Below are 12721 nucleotides of genomic sequence, written 5' to 3'. Positions count from 1 at the left end.
AGGAAAAATTTCAAGCTGTGTTAGACGTGAGACCGAAGTATTTAGAGTACAAGTAACTTCAGTAGAAACAGCCTTCAGTAGACTCATGTGGGCAGGGGGGAATAACTGAAGAACAGGAAATTTCCCTCAGGATTTATGGGAGTGACTTAGAATCCTCAGTCAGCTTTATAGTCTTGATTTATTGCCCTTGGTCATTGCCAGAAGAGAGCTAAGGATAAACTTTTCATGGGAATTTGCTAAGGAAAGATGAAGAATCTGGAAGTGGGTTCGTTTTTCTCTGCTGGTAACGCTGAGCCAGTTTTTCACAAAGGGAACGTTTGTGAAGGGCTGAGGAATGGCTTGGAAGATGCCTACGCCCTAATCCATGGACTGGGCATGTTGCCTTGAGGGATAAAGTAGACTTCACAGGTATGATTGAGATCTCAAGATGGGGAGATTATCCTGGATTACCTTGCTGGGTCTGAAATGCAGTCACACATTTCCTGACATGGCGGAGGGGAGCAGATAGTCAATGAACAGAAGCAAGGAAAACCTTGGGACAGAAGCAAATGTGTACAGTTAGAGGCAAGAGATGCAGACCTCGGGGTTTAGAGGTGGAAGAAGGCACATGAGCCAAGAATGGAAAGTGATAGTTAGAAGCCGGGAAGGGCAGAGAGGATTTTTCCCCAGCCTTGACAGCAAGGGAAGTCCTAAGCAAATGCTGGGCCTGCTCAGTAAAACTGACTTGGAAATTTAGAGGTTTATATTTATATACAGGATTTATTAGAGTGGTTTACAGGCTGTGGTCCAGCTAGGCCAATGATAGCTGTCTATTAAAAGAGAGTCCAAGAATCTGGTTCAGACCACGAGACTGGATGTCTCAGCTGGTCTTCAGTATATGCCGGAATCCTGAAGGATCAGCCTCTAATGCTGGTAGAGGAGTGGATTTGTCATTGAAAGTGAGGGCAAGCAAGTAAAGAGAGAATGCAGCCTTTTTTCATGTCCTTTATATAGGCTGACACCAGAAGGTCCAGACCAGAATAAAAGTGTGTCTTTTCATCTCAAAAAAATTACGACTAAGAATGGGTCTTCTCAGTTCAGATGAGTTACTAAGAAAAATTCCCTGGTAGGTGGATCCAGCCTTTTGAGTTTTAGGTTAATTCCAGATGTAGTAAAGTTGACAAGGCAGAATAGCTCTCACAATATTTTAAACATAGAGAATCATCACTACAGAGAACTATTAAAATGTGATTTTTAAAATCTTTACTTAAATAAATGTTTTGGTTATACTTTTTAGATGGAGTCTCACTGTGTAGCTCTGGATGGCCTGGAACTTGCCTTGTACACTCAGATGACCTTAGACATCTGCCTGGCTGTCTGCTGAGGCTTAGGCTTACTACATACTTCATTTGTTCTTTGTTTTAAACTGGGAAATAAGCCCTCATTTGTGACATGGCTGTTATCTGTCCTTGGGATAACTTTGATCTTGTGAGTAACATGACCAGTTGAACTGTTGATGGGGCCATGACACACGTTGAGATGACCAGAGGCCCAGGACTGGATAAGAATTTGTCACTTATTTGAGCAGAGGAATGAATAAATATACATTTATTTACCCTTAACACTCTCTGACTTAGCTCTTTTTGGGGTCAATAAGAAGCTACTTTGTATTTTTGCCCTCAGTATAGGGAGTTGTCTATGTCGACTTTAGAACATTTCTTGTTTTATTTGAATTTTCCAATTATTTCTTTAAAAGTATTTGAGACTGTCAACGCCAGACTATCCATTCAACTCTTTTTGGAGTTTGTGGCTCCCTGAAAGGAATAGCTATGGCAACAAAGCTAAGACCATCCTGTGTTCAGAAGATAGAAACTGAGCTGGGTCCATGGTGAGTAGCCACAGGGATTTCAAAGGGCCTGGTCTTGTCTCATGAGAACTGCTGCTCACTCTGTTAAAATGTTAAAGTATTTATTTAGAGAGTAAAAACATCACAAAAATTTAACCGGTGAACTGGATGAGATATGTGTAGGCAGTCATTTTCCTCCTTTTCTAATTTCCTGGGGCGTTGACAACTTTCAAAATAAAGTTTAGAGGAAAATTAAGAGAAGAGTAACAAATTGTGAGAAATCACTCAGTAGCCCTGTGATCAAGTTTTATCTCTAGAGAAGATGGTAGTGGTGTCTCTATGGCTGGGGAACAGTGAGTTCCAGTGATTAACAGGACATGTTGTGATATATTGCAACCTCGTGTTCTACCGATTCCTAAGTTTCTTTTCTTCCCATATCTGGTGTTGGAGTCTCTAGGTGATACAGCTGCAATGTAAGACGCCTTGATAACGGGCAGTTTAAATTGACTTCCATCATCTTCAATTACCTCAGTAACCACCTGAGATAATAAAGCTTATTGAACTGTTAAGTTACTAACATCTCAGCACAGGACATCCTGCAATGAATATCAGAGTTGCAAACCCCTACGAAGGTGCAGGGAATAGGGTGTGTTTGTAAAATGTGTCAGTCATGTTTTGTTCTCCTAGAACACCGTCTATTATGTCATCATCATGTGAACATTCATAGCTGTAAATCTGGTTCAGTTTTCAAAAGAAAAAAAACATTCAAATGCATACACAGCATGGACCGGCAATAAACATTTCACTGAGTTCTTATTTTCACATCACAGCTAGGGCTTGTAAATCCTAGGACTACACTGACACCTAGAGGAAATCGGCCCTAAGCACAAAGGCTTTCCAATGGCTTTCCAACACTTTCCCTGGGGGCATTTTTCAATTTTAGTTTATTATTATTAATTTTTACCATGCATTGCTTCTTCTCTTGTTCTCTAAGATGACTATGAATTTATTTATTTTTACAGAAATACCCTGTCCTAAAAAGCATAGAATACTGTAGAGAAATCAGAAAGAAAAGCAGAAATTCCCACCCGTGAGTGAACTAAGATTTCATGCAAAGATGAAGCGAATCTGTCACTTTCTGCTCTGCCCTGCTGCTCGTCTTTGCTGAGAGTGGGGTAGCTGAAAGGTGCTGAAGAAAATACCTGAATAAAATTCACTTTATTGCTTTAGAACTATGCATCCCGATAATAAAATTATTAGGACAAAATATGAAAATATATACATACATACACACATATATACACATACATATCATATACATATGCACATACACATATGTGTATACACATACTCCAACAATTTGGTTCTTGTCCTATATGTAGATGCTCCGTAAGAATGTTTTTATGTACTTTAAATCTAACCTGGAGAATAAGTTAAGGATAGATATGCGTAAGCCGGTTCTGTCTCAAATGGATATTTTAGAGATGAAATTGAAATATTCTATTTGTCAGAGACTCCGAACAGGGAGCACTAAGGACGTTGGGAAGTGCTGGATATTTTCCTTAGTACAGGGACATGCAAATAACTTGAGCCGGGCAAGATCTATTTTGAGGTTGCCTCTGAAAACCCTAGAAGCCCCAAACAGGCAGACGGTGCATTCACAAAGGAGGCTTCTGGAAGGAAGGCAGCCAAACCCAGGCGCTCCCATCACGATTTGCATAAGTGCAGGCGCAGTTCCTCCTGCGATGTGGTTCTGCACCCCAGACGCTGGGAAGCAGCTGAAGCAGCAGATGACCATTTACGTTGCCAGAGCGCGTGAAGCAGAGAACATCCCCACATTACTCACTAAGTAATGAGGAGGGGACTGAGAAGCGATCCGCGGTTCTGACGGGCCTGCCAGTCAGCCCCTGGGCTCCTCTTTGTGTGCTCCACACACAGCAGAGACTCTCAGGAGGTAATGCAAATGAATCAACAGACAGCGTGAGGTCCCAGCAGCAGCAGGCAAGGTACCGCCTATGCAACAGGGCGTGATGACAGATAATTAGCTGTGACATGCCCTCGATGGCACTGGGATGAGAGCTTTTAGTTGGAAATCAGCATGCTACAAGCTATGGAAAACCTAGAGATCAAACTTTGGAGCATAAACTCTTTTTTTTTTTTTCCTTAGAAGATTGTTTAAAAAAACAAAGTAGCTTTCACTGAGTGTCATAGCAGTTGAAGTTTATTAAGTTCTTTTACATTATAGCCCATACACCATCACTAGAGATACACAACAGGCATTCTCACTTTGAGAGTTTATAACTTTTTTTTGAAAAACTGTCCTTATTTTACGCATAAGAAAACGGTGGATTAGAGAATTTATGAACTCAGTGACAACAAGGTGATACTAGAGGACAGGCAAGCCAGTGGGGCACGCCTTTAACTTCAGCACCCAGGGATCAAAGGCAGTGGATCTATGTGAATTCCAGGCCATCTTGATCTATGTGGTTAGGTAGTCCCGGGACAGTCAGGATTAAGATGTTGGCAAGTCTACATTATTTTATTTTTCTTCTTAAAAGTTGTTTATTAAGTGAAAACTCTAAAGGTCATTACCAGAACACCTGGGAAAGTTTGTGAACTATATATTAGAAAGGATTGTTCAGTTGTCAAATTTCCTTCCCATTTCATTATGTGTAATAAGAGAATTTTACTGAAACACATTCACAGAGGTGACACGAGTGAAACAGGAACGAAGAGCCTGAACACCATCTCCTTACTTTTAGCCTCTTTCAGGAAACACGCACGCACGCACGCACGCACGCACGCACGCACGCACGCACGCACGCACGCACGCACGCACGCACGCACGCACGCACGCACGCACGCACGCACGCACGCACGCACGCACGCACGCACGAATAGAAATCTACTACCTGTTATATCAACCCGTAACATTGTTTGAGGGTTCATTATGTTCTTGCAAACATTCCAGACACTGGAATTTTCTAAAGACAGGTAAACATGGATTTATAGGCCAGTTTTTCTTTGAAAGCTTTAGATATTCGTCTACCGAATTAACCATTCCTTTCAACATCCGTATGCTTAGCCTAGGCCAAAGAGGGGCTGATTCCCATGCCCGCCTATCCCTTTCAGCTTGGTCACAAGCGTCGGTGTCTTTGGCCTGTCGGGCTCATCTATTGTCTGTGGTCGTACTTGGATGCTGTGCCACCCACCTTTCATTGTGTGTCCCGAAGAGCCTGGTGACCACGGTGAAGGAGTGTAGTTATACAAGAAACAAGGACACACGTTTGTCACTATTCTTTAGCTGGGGATTTCTGCAGTATGGGAGATTATTAATTACGAATGCCTCTTCCATCCACATAGAAGCTGTTTCTTCTATTCTCAAAAATCACGTGAGCCTTTTGGAGCCAGAAAAAGAGCGGCAGCTGCGAACGTTGTTCATTTCAGCCAGAGTCGCTTGTTGCCCATAATCAAAATTGTGAAATGTGCTCAGAGGGGCCATCTTGCGGGAGATTTCTATTCAATTTTCAGCAGATTTATCGTCAAAATCTGGCCAAATCTGAGGGTTAGAAAGAAACAACAGCATGGAAGTACATTTGATGACATGTCACGAGCTTCTGGTTCCAAGTCTAAATAACAAAAGGCCAGAATGAACCTCCAAACACGATCTATTTAATTGAAACAAAAACTGTTCTGATTTCTGTCAGAAGGCACAGCAAGTTCCATTCAGTGTCCCTTCTTTTCTTCCTCATATTATAAACCTAATGTGTGTGTGTGTGTGTGTGTGTGTGTGTGTGTGTGTGTACAAGATAAGGAAAAATGAGAATAAACTTCTGTCTTATGCTTTATGTTTCAAAGTATATCATACTTCATTTCCATTTCTTATCATTAATTTTTTTTCTCTAGGTCAAGGCTGATGGAGCCCTGTAAGTTGCCTGTTGACTTTCCCTCATCCAGAGAGCACTGTCAGGAACAAGCGTTTTCATCTTGTGAAGTTGATTTGTCTTTGTTTCCAAGAAGCATGTCCAGGTTTAGCGTTCCTTTTTCTTTCTTCTTCTTTGAAATAGGGTCTCTTGACATTAGGCCTAGCTGGCCTGGAACTCACAGAGATCTGCCTACCTCTGCCTTCCAAGTGCCGGGATTAAAGATGAATCTTACCAGGTAGAGCTAGACTTGTATTTCATACTTTTTAAAACTCAGGAACATGAGAACACAGATATCCCAGGTTTACCCATCAGCATCGTTCACACGATTTTGCTTCTGTCTCCCTCACGGCACTTCTTATTGTTAGGCTACTGTATTATTTATGGTGGCATAAAACTCTTGTTTTTCAGCAGAGCTTCACGCAATGAAATTTCCTTTCTGAAACAGCAAGAATTTTTTTCTGAGAATTAATCTATATTTTTTGAGAATTGGCAACTATCTCATCTTTTATGAACTTACATGAATTCCACTAACCTTTTAGGACTTAGTATCTATTCTCAACTTAGTATATATTCTCAACAAAATGATTTTCTGTTCCTCTATGCCTTTCATATGACATAATATTTAATGTTGTTCTGTCATTTCCAAATAACAAATACTTTAATTTTTGTTTTGCGTGACATTACTTAGAGTTGCGTTTTCCTTCTCTGGAGAAGTTAAGTTTAGGATTTCATAAAAACCTTAAGGGTACAAAACAGGTCTGTAAGTTAGTGCTGAGCCCAGGATATGAGAAAAACAACTTAACTGTTTAAAATGGATATTTATTTTACAGAAAATTCTAGAATATTTCTTTTTCTCTTTTCTTGAAATAAAAATAAACATGATTACATTTGCTCATTTAAGAATGAAATATTTGGAGGTGGAAATAATACAACTTTAGTGGTAGTTTATTAAGCTTAGGGATTGTTGAAATACTTTTCTTGATTATATAGAATATTTTTCAGAGATATAAACATTTTTGTTTTAAAATATTATGGATTGTATGGTTGGAATTAGTAATTTCTGATTGTACCATTTCTTTCCTGTTCCTATAATAAGGCACCTAATTGTTTTCTTTGAATTAGCTTTGGCTTTGATAGTCTCATAAACAGTTATTATCTAAGCATTTACTCACACTCTAACTCATGTGAGATATTCTACCAGGAACGTAGAGGAACACACAAATTTAGCTCTGAATTCCAATAGTACTATAAAATGAAAAGAAGATAATTGGATAATTAATGCTTTATTAAATTGAAATAATTGTTCTTAGAAAACATTCCACATAATCATTTAAATATGTGATTGTGTGTGTCTACCTTTAAATTCTTTTTCCTTAAGATTTATTTATTTTATGGTTATGAGTATTTTGCCTACATGTATGTGTCTATAGCAAGAGTGTGCCTGGTGGTGAAGAAAATCAGAGGAGGATATTAAGATATTCTAGAATTGAAACTATAGGTGGTTTTTTTTGCGGTAGGTATTAAAAATGGGTAATCTGTTATCCCGCAGTAGTGCCGGTGCCCGTGTGACCGCATGGCACTTCGGCTTCACGATGCCCCCAAGTACTCTCAGACCCAGGCGATCTGAGAGCTGTTTCGGCACAGCACCTGGCCACTCCCTAGAGTTAGTTCCGTCATTCATGAGGACATAAGGAACTAACCACAATTTATCTCTGGTTAGTATCTCTCCCAGCGGCTCTCTACTAGCTGCGAACTCTCTGGTTCCAGCCACCGGGTAAAATTAAGACTCAACAAACTGCAACCCAACAATCAGATTTATATGTTAAGTTCTCAATTCACAATACATCCAACACAATAAACTCACAAACAATTGATAAGGATATAAACCACCCACCTAGATAAGATAAATTTACCTATAGAAATCCATCCCTTAAAAATATACATAACTACTTAAGGCCATTCAAGAGCACCTGTGGCGCCTGCACCGACACGGTACCAAGAATCTGCGAAAGCCTGTGGGATTAAAGAAACACATACACACAGGTTATTCGTGTCAAGCCAGGAGAGGAAGAGAGAGAGAGAGAGAGAGAGAGAGAGAGAGAGAGAGAGAGAGAGAGAGAGAGAGAGAGAGTCAGTCAGAGAGTCTCCTGTAGCCTTATTCACCACTTATATACCCAAGTTCTCCAGGTAGAAAATATCTGGGAAGCACAGTGGGAAACCCTGGCTCCTGACTTCGGTAACAAAAGATCGACTACGAGACCTGAATTAATTGGGGAGAAATCCGAGAAGACCAGCCTAAATCTCAAGGATAAAGGCTGAGAAAGCAAAAGGCAGGAGTAAATTGACCGCCGCCCAGGTGTGGCCCAGGTATAGCCCAGGTGTGGCCCAGGTGTGGCCCAGGTATAGCCCAGGTGTGGCCCAGGTGTGGCCCAGGTGTGGCCCAGGTATGTTGGTCCACATGCATCAGCCGGGCTCAGCAGGGGTCATGCAGTGGAGATACCAGGTGTTTACTCAGGAGATACTTGGTATTTTCTTCCTGGGCCGTAAATTCATGGGAGAGGCTTTTGTCCAACAATCTCAAGATTTTATGGCAGTAATCTTAACTGTGGCCATACAGTCACAAAGCGGCCTGGCCCAAATCCAATACGGCTCCCTACAAGCACCCAGATCTGGGTTGTCCTTCTGGTCTCCATCTTGATTTTCCTTTCTCTTTCCCTTTTCTCCTGCCTTACAAAAGCTTTGTCTGCCTTTTTTTTTTTTTTTTTTTTTTTTTTTTTTTTAATGTCCAATCATGGCCTTGACCTAACTTGTGCCAGCCCTCACCTGTATATAGACATCAACCTACAGGTTTAAGTCTCCATATTGGGACTGGGCATAGTATTCAGGTCCCTTAGAAGGACAACCAGTGCTTTTAAAAACGGAACCATTTCTACAGCTGGAATTCTAGCTTGAACTTTTTAAAAAAATATTCATTTTTAACGTTTTAAATTATATGCATGTGTGTGGGTACGTACATACATATGAGATCAGGGCATGAAGCGGTGAGAAGCAGTGGTTCCTCTTGGAGCTGGAGTACAGGAGGCTGTGTGCTACCTCACGTGGATGCTAGGAACCACAGTCAACTCCTCTGTGTATGAGCTCAGAATACCGCACCAGCTCTCTGGCTCTCCAATTTTAATTTTAAAGTTTGTTTATTTGTATCTTATTTATGTGTAATGTGTTTCTTTGCATATGTTGTATATGCACTGTGTACAAATGCAAAGAGGATCAGAGGGAGGAGTGGAAAGCCCCCACAGCTGGAATTACAGGCAGTTACGATGTGGCTGACATGTATGCTGGGAACTGAACTCTAGCCCTTTATATGAGCAGCAAACACTATAAACCACTGAATCATTTTTCCAGCTTCTCCAACTTTATTACAGGACTTATTATAGGAACTCTCTCTAGTAGACAGCCATTTATGGGTTAATTTTACACTCCCAGTTAACAGAGTCTCTTTCTGTAGGACCATGTCAATCTTACCATCCCTCCTTTTAATTACTGTGGTAGGATTTACATATCTTTCTGTTCTTTACATACTTCTGACCATGGCTGTTCATTCTTCCTGTTGGTAAGTGTTAACTAGTCAGTACATTTTAAATTGTTGCAGTGCAGTTAGCTAGCCTAGTTATGTTCCTTGCATTCATGCGATAACTACCCTTTCTTGTATGCCTTGTGCCTGTACTTTCTTGATCTCATGGTCTCTACACAATCCTGTATGCCCTTTCTAGTAGGAATGGGACTTAAAACAAATCAGGACAAAACAACACAATAGTGTTAGAGGAATAACACCGTTTCTAGGTTATAACAAGTTGGTGCTTGAGATGGTTCACTTCCTCTGGGAGACCTGGGCTCTAGCTTTTCTTCTTGTATTTCTTGGATCCTCAGTAAGCATGTGGCATATGGACATTCTCATCTGTGCCATGAAGGAGTCCAGTGGAACACAGGTGATTCTTTCCTTCATTATGAGGAAGCTTCAACAGAGGAATCTAGAGAATGAAAAATGTATGAATTCCATTTAATGACAACTGCACACCACATCTACTATGCCCAACTATATGCTAGAAAACAACAAATCAAATAAACATGAAGGAAGATAGATCCCGTTCTACCTTTCTTTATTCCTTCTTCCCTTTCTTTGAGATAGGTTCTATGTAGTCCTCTCTGTCCTGGAACTTGCTATATAGACTAGACAGGCTTTGAACTCACAGAGGTCTGCTTATCTCTTCAAGTGCTGAGATTAAACACATCCATTACCATGCCTGGCAGAAGTAGAGTTTCTGGTATTATATTTTAATGATGTTGCTGAAAACTTGGTCTTAAAAATTCTGTGAGAACAAATGACGTCATAATCTTTGCAGTAGAATGGTTTGAATTGTAGATCATGCTGTTTAGTTGACAGGTGGGACTCAGAGCCATGAAGGCCATGTTTCCTGTCATGTACTTAATCTAGATTTATTTTATTCACACCTCTCTTTCTTTCGTTCTATGAGTGATGGTTAGTTTTAACTATCAACTTGATACAATGCACAGTCACTTGGAAAGTGAGTCTCTTAATGAGATATTGTCTAGATAAGATTGGTCTGTGGCCATATCTGTGAAGAATTATATAGATTACGTTAATACGTTAATTGTCACCTGGCCTTTGGATTCTGGATGATCTATGAGTAGAGAACGATAGCTGAATTTTAAGCATGATGTTTCTATCTCTTTTTCTGCTTTTGACTGTGAACTTGATTCAGGTTCCTGTCTTGAGTGCAGGAACAATGATAGAATGTAAGCTGGGTTTTGTTAGCTAAAATAAGCATTTTCTCCCATAAGATGAATGCTCCTTGTGAGTGTATTTTTTTTATCATAGTAACAGAAATGAAAATAGGACAGTATGTATGTATGATCCATGTATGTCTGCATGTGTGTGTGTGTGTGTGTGTGTGTGTGTGTGTGTGGATGAGTCCATGTATGCCTGATGTATGTGTGCGTGTGTGGATGAGTGTGGGTATACACATGCAGCGCTGCATGGTTAGCTATCACAGAACATCCTCAGACATCAGTCCATCTTATTTGAAGTTGCATCTCTTTGCCTTTCGAGCTGCATTTGCCAGGACAGCTACCAGTGAGATTTTGAGAATTATCTTGTCTCTAGGGATTACAGATGAGTGTTTGGCTTTATGTGTGTTCTGAGGATTTAAATTTATATGCTTATGTGTCTGAGTCAGATACTTTATAAATATAGATATATATTAAATATTATATGTGTGTACAACATGAACGCTGGAGGGTGACAGTTTGCAGTGAAGGGACCAGTGGGAAGCAGGAGGAGGTGAGGGGAGAGTTAAGGTAGTAGAGAATATGAAAAGAGTGTACTGGTACATGCATAGAAAGGGTCAAAATTAAACTCATTATTTTGTATGCCAGCTAGATTAATTACATATAAACACTTAAATAAATATTAGCTCTAGTGTGGTAGGATTATAAAAATGTGTGGGTAACTCTGCCCTGGATGAACAACCAAAGTATCTGGGATGCTATTCTGGAAATTAAAATAAATAATTTTTAATGAAAAATTATTTGACCCCAAATTGGATAATCTATAATAAATGATTGTTTAATGAATTTTATTTAAATAAGCTCCTGCAATTAAAAAAGAACAACTGATAAAAGATATGCTTTATCAAAGTTAAATCAAGAAAAATGTAGAAGTCCTAAATGTCCCAACCACATTGAGTCAGTAATGAAGCCTACCCTTAAAAAAACAAGTCTGATTCAGGCTGGAGAGATGGCTCAGCAGTTAAGAGCACTGACTGCTCTTTCAGAGGTCCTGAGTTCAATTCCCAGCAACTACATGGCGGCTCACAACCATCTGTAATGGAATCCGATGCCTTCTTCTGGTGTGTCTGAAAAACAGCTACAGGGTACTCATATACATAAAATAAATAAATCTTAAAAAAAATCTGAATCAAGATGATGTAACAGGTAGATTCTGCTAAACATCTAAAGAATCAAAACTAATATTTATTCTTAAATTAAAAAAGTAGAAGTTAGGGCTACCTAACAACAGGGTAGCCCACTTCCATGTATAATTCCAGTACCAAGAGATCTGATGCCTTCTTCTGAGCCTTTTGACTTTTGAGAGCTCTTTTTAAAAACATTATTTACATTCCAAAAGTTGCCCCCCTTCCTGGTCCTTCCTCCCTGAGTTCTTCACCCAAACCCTCCTCTTAGTTTTTGTGAGGATGCTCCCCTTACCCATGCACCCCCTACTTCACCTCTCACTTCCCAGCATCCCCCTTCCCTGGGGCATCCAGTCTCTACAGGGTTAGGTCCATCCTCTCCCACTGAGGGTAGACAAGACAGTCATCTGCTATATATGTGCAGGTGGCCATGGAGCAGCCTATGTTTGCTCTCTGGGTGGCATAGCCTCTGGGAACTCTGAGGGGTCTGGGTTAGTTGATAGTGTTGTTTTTCCTAAGGGAATTGCCATCATCTCCAGCTCCTTCTGCTTCCTTAAGACATCTTCCACTCAAAGGGCCCTTGTTTAGTTTCTTTACCTTTACAGTTACTGCAGATTAGACCCAAATTTTAAGATTTGAAGTCAGGGTCCACATATAAGAGAGAGCATGTGGCACTTATCCTTCTGAGGTTCAGTTATGCTATTTAGCATATTTTTCTTGTTTCATTCAATTACCTGCCAAACTCACAAGAAGGAATTCATATCTGTCAAACTTCTCACTTACTCTGTTGCTGAGCTAATTGTTACAGAGCCAAACTACCGTTTAAATATTTATGTTTATACACAAATCTACTCCCAGTCCTATGAGAGAAGCTCCCTTTCACTGATTGCCAGTGGAGGTAGAGACGCACAGCTGCCCAAGGTGCTAAGTGTTGGAGTGGTTCTGATGCTGCTATGTATCTAAAGGCTAAATTCTGTACC

At 40.2% G+C, this 12721-nt stretch overlaps 1 long non-coding RNA gene across 2 annotated transcripts in view; it reads left to right on the top strand.

The window, feature by feature from the left end:
- The first annotated feature begins 4606 nt into the window (after positions 1 to 4606).
- The window catches only part of LOC102556039 (uncharacterized), a 30963-nt gene continuing 22848 nt past the window's right edge, over positions 4607 to 12721 (top strand). Inside the window, exons 1-2 of one of the 2 annotated variants that reach the window (XR_354085.5) lie at positions 4607 to 4819; positions 5732 to 5854. This is a non-coding gene — a long non-coding RNA (uncharacterized LOC102556039). Of the gene's footprint in view, positions 4820 to 5731; positions 5987 to 12721 lie in introns of both variants that reach the window. The other variant, XR_010051853.1, reaches the window with a different exon arrangement.

Source organism: Rattus norvegicus, chromosome 5 (genome assembly GCF_036323735.1).
Source record: "Rattus norvegicus strain BN/NHsdMcwi chromosome 5, GRCr8, whole genome shotgun sequence".
NCBI lineage: Eukaryota > Metazoa > Chordata > Mammalia > Rodentia > Muridae > Rattus > Rattus norvegicus.
The sequence above is the reverse complement of the archived record's forward strand: the minus strand, read 5'-3'. Positions and strand labels throughout refer to the sequence as shown.